An 8195-nucleotide genomic window follows, 5' to 3' on the forward strand; every position below is an offset into this window, starting at 1 on the left:
AAAAAAAAAAAAAAAAACAACAACTATACGAGTCTAAAGTTTATTGAACATAATTTTTGTTTTGAATAGTTGAAATAACATGGTTAGTTTCCAATGAATTTAAGTGTTCCCATGATAGAATCATCTTCTTTTCCTTCTTGATCTCTTTCCCTTAATTATTGTTACAAATATTTTGGCCTTGTCATTACAGTCGCCAATGTGATGTTGTGTTTTAAATCTTATTGAGATGCCACGAAATAGTGATGTTATGAAGTTAAATCTCGACAATTTTTGGATACGTTTATTAGTGTTTGGGGGATTTTTTATTTTTAATTTTAAAAAATTGGAAAAAAAAAAAAAAATTTCTACATACTCCCATGTAGGAACCCTGTATGTCCATTGTCCAATGCTAATATCAATACCAAATGGCAAATATTTAGAAAATTGAAGACCAATAAAAATAGGGATTTGTTTGATAATTTTTCTTTTTTCAAAATACAAATAGTAACAAAAATATTAAAAACTATTTTCATCTTTATATTATAATACTTTTCAAATATATATATATATATATATATATACTCTAAAAATATTAACAAACAAAGCCGAAATTTCCTAGTCAAAACTCCCCTATTAGAAGTGTTTGTTCAACCACGTGTGCTAAAATGTTAGACTTCTCTAAATTTATTGAAAGAGAAGAAGTTTTTTTTTTTTTTTTTTTTTTTTTTTTTTTTTTTTTAATTAATTAATTTTATTTTAAACAATAAACTCAGGACTCCTTGCATTAATAATCAATAGGCCCGAGTGCACATTACAGTGAGTAGAAGTACAAACACATGCTACCCACTAAGTCAAAAAATCTAACTTGGGTGCTGCCTACAAATAAACAAATATTACAAGATTAGACATTTGAGCCATTCTTTACATTTAAGCATCATTCCTAAAGACGAGAAGGCTGATCCGGGCAAAACAAGCACTAAAACAGACCAGTAATATCTAAAAACTCATAGACAAACTTAAAGAAGAAAAAAACAATACAAGGAACACTACAACAAACAAAAACACAACAGAAACATCAAACAAGTCGTCGTCTGAAAATCCTCGCCGATGTTGGCGCGTGAACAACACGAGCTGTACACAAACCACCACAGTGACAGCCTACTGCCGGAAACCATCTCCACCACTGGCTAAGACCAAGAACAAAAACCCATAACCCACACGCACAGAAACAAAGAAAAAGAACCTTGGCGCGTACAAATCACACGCCGACCACCGCAGACCCACATGATTGTGGCTGAAGGCGGTAGGACCAGAGAGCGACGACGAAACTCCACTGAGAGGCGCGTATTTCAAAAAGCCCGACGGATGGGCACAGATCTAGTGACAAAAACGAAGAAGACAATGAAGCACGACCAAAAAATCTCTCCCCAAACAAACGTCTCTTGCTTGCCATTCCTGCCAGAAACACAACCAAAACATAAAACAAAAACACTCTCTACTGATTCTACAAACTAGAGAAAACAATCGCTCCATAGCCCTAAAGATTAGGAAACAAAATATCCCTAAATTTAATCATAGAAAAAAAATAAAAGACCTTTTAAAAAGTCACAAAAGACACCGTGAAGAGGAGAGGCATGAAACCTTCCTCTCTCACGTCACAAAGACTCTCTCTACTCTCTCTCTCTCTAAAAACGCGGGGGGGGGGGGGGGGGGGGGGTTCTAGAGAAAAGAAGTTTTTGATTATTTGTTTTAAAAAAATTCGTGAGATTGCTTCAGGCTTGCTTTTGTTACAATTTCTTTGTACCGAATAATAATATATTATATACTTATAAAAATAATAATAATAATAATATATTATATATTCCCCCTCCTTTTCAATCAACCATTAACCATACATATCATAATATTATTATTATTATTGGTCTTGAGTTGTAATATATCATGGATCAAGGGGTACTTTATTGGTGACATCACATCACAGCTGTGCGCCACGTGGAACATGAAACTGACATGCCAGCAGCGATCCGTATTGAAGCCATGTGAAAGAGACAGTCTCCCAACCCCCCTAAATCCCATACCTTTGAAGGACGATCCTACCCTTTTTTATGAAATTATAAGAAACAAACAAAAGAATCTGGAACCTACATGCCATTTCTGCGAATTCATCAGGCTTGTTTCGCTACGCTGCACTTCACCTCCATGATGCTCATGATTATGCAGCTTTTCGGGACCCACCTCCAGCCTGAAGTACACACAAAGCTACTTTGCGAATAAAATTGGATGCTATTGGCCAACTGGCATTATTCTATTCGCTTAAAAATATTTTAACCGTTAGATTAATTTTTGAATGCACGAGATTTTTCTCTGCCGGTTTCTTCTATGGTCCACGATTTGACGTTTGACTTTAAAAAAAAAAAACAAAATTATAAATTATAAAGATTTGACGTTTGCGTTTGTCAAGGTTGCTCATTAAGAGGGCCCCGTGAAAAGGGCTGACATCTCGTACCTCTAGGGCTGACATTTAGGTTTGGCCAAACATAGCAACCTTCTTTCTTTGGAACAATATATAAAAATGAGGAAAGAACGACCTTTTTCATTTTAAGACATAATTTATGATATTTTGTCTATGTGACAAGTGTTTTTTTTTTTTTAAATAGTTTTAAGTTTTTTTTTTAAAAAAAAGCAAAAATTACTATATAGATTAAGGTGATTAAAAATTGTGTCTTAGGTGGCAATGTATCATATCTCTATAAGAAAATAATTTTTTTTTTTACATTACATTACCCTACCTACATCAATCATACACTAAGACATACACATACATGTGGATCCTATATATGTGAGTCACATATACATGAGTCTCACACCCATGTGTCTTGGGTCTTATAACTCCTCTTAAAATAATGATTCCCTTATATCTCCCACACACATTGGGTGTGACCCACACATGAAACTCACATGCATGAGTCCCATTTAATGTGTCAGAGTTGTGTGGGAAGGATTGTAAGATAATCACTCCCCTAGCCATTATTAGTGATTCACTGTGGTTGGGGTTAGCTGCTCCACTCCATAACCTTTTTGATCCCTCATCTGCTCAACAGATCCTTAACATTCACTTAGCTCATAACATCTCTTCTCATCATTGGATCTAGGCCACTTCACCATCGGGCTAGTTTTCTATCAAATCAACCCACGATGTGCTTATCCAAGCCAAGCCCACCAAACCCTCCCCCTTTAGACCCTTCTAATTGGAATTGTCATTTGGAGTTTAAAACTCCAACCCAAACTAAATCATTTGCTTTAGAAAATTGTTGGAACTCAGTGCCAGTGAGATCTAATATTGCTAAATTCATCCAATCAAGAAATTTAGAGGATTGGAATTGTCCAATTTGCTAAGCAACTCTAAAACCATTCAACATATTTTTCCTAGATTGTCCTTTTGCAAGAACAATTTGGAGAATTTCAAAATGGTCCTTGGACTCCTCTGTATTTAGTAACCAACCAATAGAAGTGTGGATCTTAAGGCCTCATTGCATGATAGATGTTGAGAATAATCTTACTCCAAGTCGAATTGGGGTAGTAGTCTCAATCTGGGTCCAATAATGACTCTTTTTGAAAATATGATAAATAGTCTCACTCCTAGTTAAATGAGGACAAGACTTTCAGATCAAATCAAACTTCAGGCACTCCTAGTTTAAGTGGGAATAATAAACATATTTCAAGTCTGACTCTACTTCTTTGCCTAGAAATAGACTCATACCCCAAGTATAAATGATAGACTGATTATTTTATGCATAAAGCATACTTTTTTTCTTTTCTTTTTCATAAGCTAATTTAGACATCAGAATGAGACCCCCGGAATGGACTTTTAATTTTAGTGGTTTTGCAGTATTATTGGGGAGTGTGAAGAACATCGAAGAAAGCGCAGTTCACATCTTACCGGAAACTGTACCAAAAGTTTGACGTTGTCTGTGGGAATAATTATTTGTTTCACATACCAAAAAAAAAAAAAAAAAAAGAAATTTCGACATGGTTATGAACACGCGTTCAAAAGATGCTACAAGAACTGGAACTACTCAAGATGATGCAGGGACTTGGAACGATACCCATGCATAGTTAAGTCAGTGATGGTCTTCATCGGGCGTGCTAGATAAGTTTACGTTCTTCCCTTAATCGTTGTTAGTAGAAGTTAGCAATTTTAGCAGTTTATTGTCTTATTCTGTGACTTTCCATTCAAATACATGCCTTTTGTAATTCTGGGGATTGAAAAAATTTATGACCATCGTTTTACGAGAAAAGACAAAAGTTTGAATTAGATAAGTATTATCTCTTGAATGCTTTATTATTGGAAGCCAAAACTTATTTCTTTAAAAGACTAGTGCTTGAAGGTTTTGCATAGAAAATTAATAAATAAAAGTGCTTACTTTTATTAACACGTTAGTATATAGCATTTCATAAATGTGCAAATACAGAGAACAAGAAATGGAGAAAACCCTAAGTAAATCTAGGAAGACAATCCTGCAGAGAAAACAATGATGGGAGAAAACCTAAGAAAATCTAGGGAAACAAGCCTACAGAGAAAACCAGGATGAGAGAAAACCCTAAGGCAAATCCAAGAAGAGAACCCTACTGAGAAAACAAGGATGAGAGAAAATCCTAAGGCAAATTCAGGGATACAACCCTGCAGAGAAAACAAGAAAATGAGAAAACCCTAAGGCAAATCCAATGAGACAACCTTATAGAGAAAACAAAGATGGGAGAAAACTTTAAGGCAAATCTAGGGAGACAACCCTGCAGAGAGGAAGGGAGATGACTCTTGGTTTTTAGGTAACCCCTGGTTTTCAGGTTTTGGGTTTACAGGTACAAGGGAGCTACCCTGGAGATAGGGAGATAATCCTACAGAAAAAACAAGACATGGATAAAACTCTTGGTTTTCAGGTTTAACCTAGGTTATGGAGGGTGAATATATTATGTTGCGCATTAACAAGTTTGATTGTAGAAATCACAAAGGCATTACACAATTTCAGAAGATATTATAAGAAAAAGCTCTTTCATTTATAACCAGGAGAATAATACAAAGTTCATTAAGGAACACCACCCTCAGCAACTTCAAACCTAAGACATTCGAGGTATGAAGCTAAAGATTGTTCAAGCTTCGAGGCAAGTCAAGGCTCAAATTTTATGAGACATAAAATTCTCATTATCCAAGCATGCATCAGATAAGGGAATTGTGGGGTAACCATTGAGAATAATCCTACTCCAAGTCGAATTGGAGTAGTAGTCCCAATCCGGGTCTAATAAGGACTCCTTGAAAAATATTGTCAACAGTCTAACTCTTAGTTGAATGAGGATAAGACTTTCAGAACAAATCAAACTTCAGACACTCCTAGTTTAAGTTGGAATAGTAAACCTAATTCAGGTTTGACTCAACCTCTTAGACTGATTATTTTATGCGTAATTTAGGCATCGGAGCGAGACCCCCTGAAGGATCTCTTAATTTTAGTTGTTTTGCAATAATTTTGGGGAGCGTGAAGAACATCGAAGAACGCCTAGTTTACACCGTACCAGAAACTGTATCAACAATAGTCATCCCCAAACTAGATTCTCATGATTTCCAAATAGTAGCAACAATCTTTATGGACCAAATTTGGCTTGCAAAGAATCAACTTATCTATAAAGCAATCAAGCCTGAGATTTCCACTATTCTGAAGAAGATTTCACTAATTGCTAGATCTTATTCTTTGGCTTGGTTAAACTCAATTTCCTATAATGAACATTGGAATCCTTTTCTTCTTTCTTTTTTTTTTTTTTTTTTTTTTTTTTTTTTTTTTTTTTTTTTTTTTTTGGGTTCTTTGAAGGCTAACTTTGATGTATCCACAAGACTCAATTAAGGTGTTCAAGCGGGTGGTTAAAAATAGCTCTGCATCTGCTATCCGCTCGTCCGCATGGGTTATCGGTGAATTTTCAACCCCTAACTCCGATCAGGCGGTTACCATAACTACTATCCACACATATGCGGGCAAATAGAGGAATATAGGTAGATGGAGGCAGATAATATCCACATACCATATATATTCGTTTAGGGAAAGGAGTAGGGTAATTGGTGGGTAATAAATAACATATGTACAACATAAAGGCTTATTTTGGTTGTAGTTTGTCGTCGCTTCATACATGTGCTCTTAGGAGACTCAGAAAGAGAACCCCAGAGCTAGAACAAGTGGCAACAACATTAACGTACAACCCGTCAAACCCTCTTAGGTACGAACTCCAACTCTCTATTTTGTATCCTGTATGATTTTGTTGAATTTGTGTGTGTGGTCGAAAACAAAAATGAAAGCATACTCTTCGTTTTTCATGTCAATGGTGGTTGGCATTTATCATATCAAGGTTTACTTTTAATGCGCGAAACACAAAAAGATAACAAAACATCTAGACACAGGTTCTATCTTAATTGCAAAATGAGGTGGTCTTGTTGGCTTTCATGTTATGTAAAAATCCAACAAACCATCTGGACGTAGTTTTTGTTAGCATGTGATTTCACAGATTCCCAAAAAGATAAGCACTATGATGTAGGACCAATATAAGATGTGTAAATGATAGAAATCGAACAAGGGAACCAACTAAAAGGATTTATGATAGATAAGCATTGTGACATAACTAATATAGTTCAATTATGCTTCTTAGGGCTATTTACTGAAATTATTTTGAGAGGCATAGTTAATGATCAAATTAGTGTTTGTCTGTATGTTTGTGCTCGAAAACATATTGAAAAGATTGACGGAGAAAGAAAAAGAAGGGATTTGAAATTCGAAATCTGATTTTTAAAAATTTGTGTGATTTGTTGAATTTGTGTGTGAGTGGTTGAAAACATGTTGAAAAGATTTATGTTTGAGATTCATGCTTTTGAAACTTTATGCTTGACATTGCATTATTATATGTGTTTGGTAGTTGAATAAAGTATATTCTTTGTTTAATAACAGATGGATGACAATTTTATGGTAGTATTGGTATGGCGCCCACAGGTTGCGTTGCTTCTATTTATCTAGATGAATATGATAATCCTGCAACATCTTCATCCATAAATGCCTAAAAGCCCTACACATTTCCTCCCACCAAGAGATAAAAAAAAAATAAAAAATAAAAAATATTAATTAGTCTATAGTTTGGGACCACTTTACAAAAGTGGGGCCCGTTGACTATGATAACCCTAAAGCTAAATGCAATTATTGCTCTAGGCAATTTGGAAGACTTGGCTCTATAGCCATATTATCCCACCTACAATTTGGCTGCCAAAAGCACCCATTTAAACATCAAAGACTTGAAAATAAAATAAAATTCAAACATTGTTGCAGTTGGGACTTAAGAAGGGGCGAATGTCAATGTTAGTAGCAAAATAGGATTTATGAACTATGATCCAAATTGAGTAAGGATGTCGATTGTTTGGTATCTTATCTAATGTGAGTTGCCTTTTAAGCATGTTGACACTGAGGAGTTTTCAAGAATTTGTTAATAATTTAGAACCTAGGTTCACAATGCCATCCCGTGTTACCATGCAAAGAGATTGTATGAATTTATACAAGGATGAAAAGGAATAGTTAAAAGATTTGTTGACCGGTCAAAGGGTTTATCTTTCCAATGATACATGGACATCTTTGCAAAATCTGAAAGCTCATTATACTGATTGTAATTGGAAGTTGCATAAGAAAATCCTTATGTTTTGGGAAAATGCTTGGATATTTGTAAAGTTTTTGAATTTTTTTTAATGATATCACATTGAGCTTATCTGTTTCATTGTATATGACCTCCAATATGTATTTTCAACAACTTTGTATCATTCAAAACACCTTGAATGATATGTGTGTTAGTGATGATCTTGTCATGAGTGCCATAACAACTAATATAAAAAATGGTCTTAAAGACTCATTGTCCTAATCAATGGAGGAAGCGAATATTTCTTTGGAAGGCATATAATGATATCTTGTGAGATGATATTATTATGAACACGTTTTCAAATATATTTGATACAGTTTGGCCTTACATGTTTTTGGGTTTTGAAAGTAATTTGCTTTGAACTTGTCATTAATTTTGAAATTGAAGTAGCAAATGCATGAAGAAATTGCATCCAAAACATTATGTTATTGCAGTTGCTTAGTTTAGACCTGATTAACATGCTAGACTACCGAGTTCTGTGATAGATATATTATACATAGTACTTT

Source organism: Alnus glutinosa, chromosome 14 (genome assembly GCF_958979055.1).
Source record: "Alnus glutinosa chromosome 14, dhAlnGlut1.1, whole genome shotgun sequence".
Classification (NCBI taxonomy): Eukaryota; Viridiplantae; Streptophyta; class Magnoliopsida; order Fagales; family Betulaceae; genus Alnus; species Alnus glutinosa.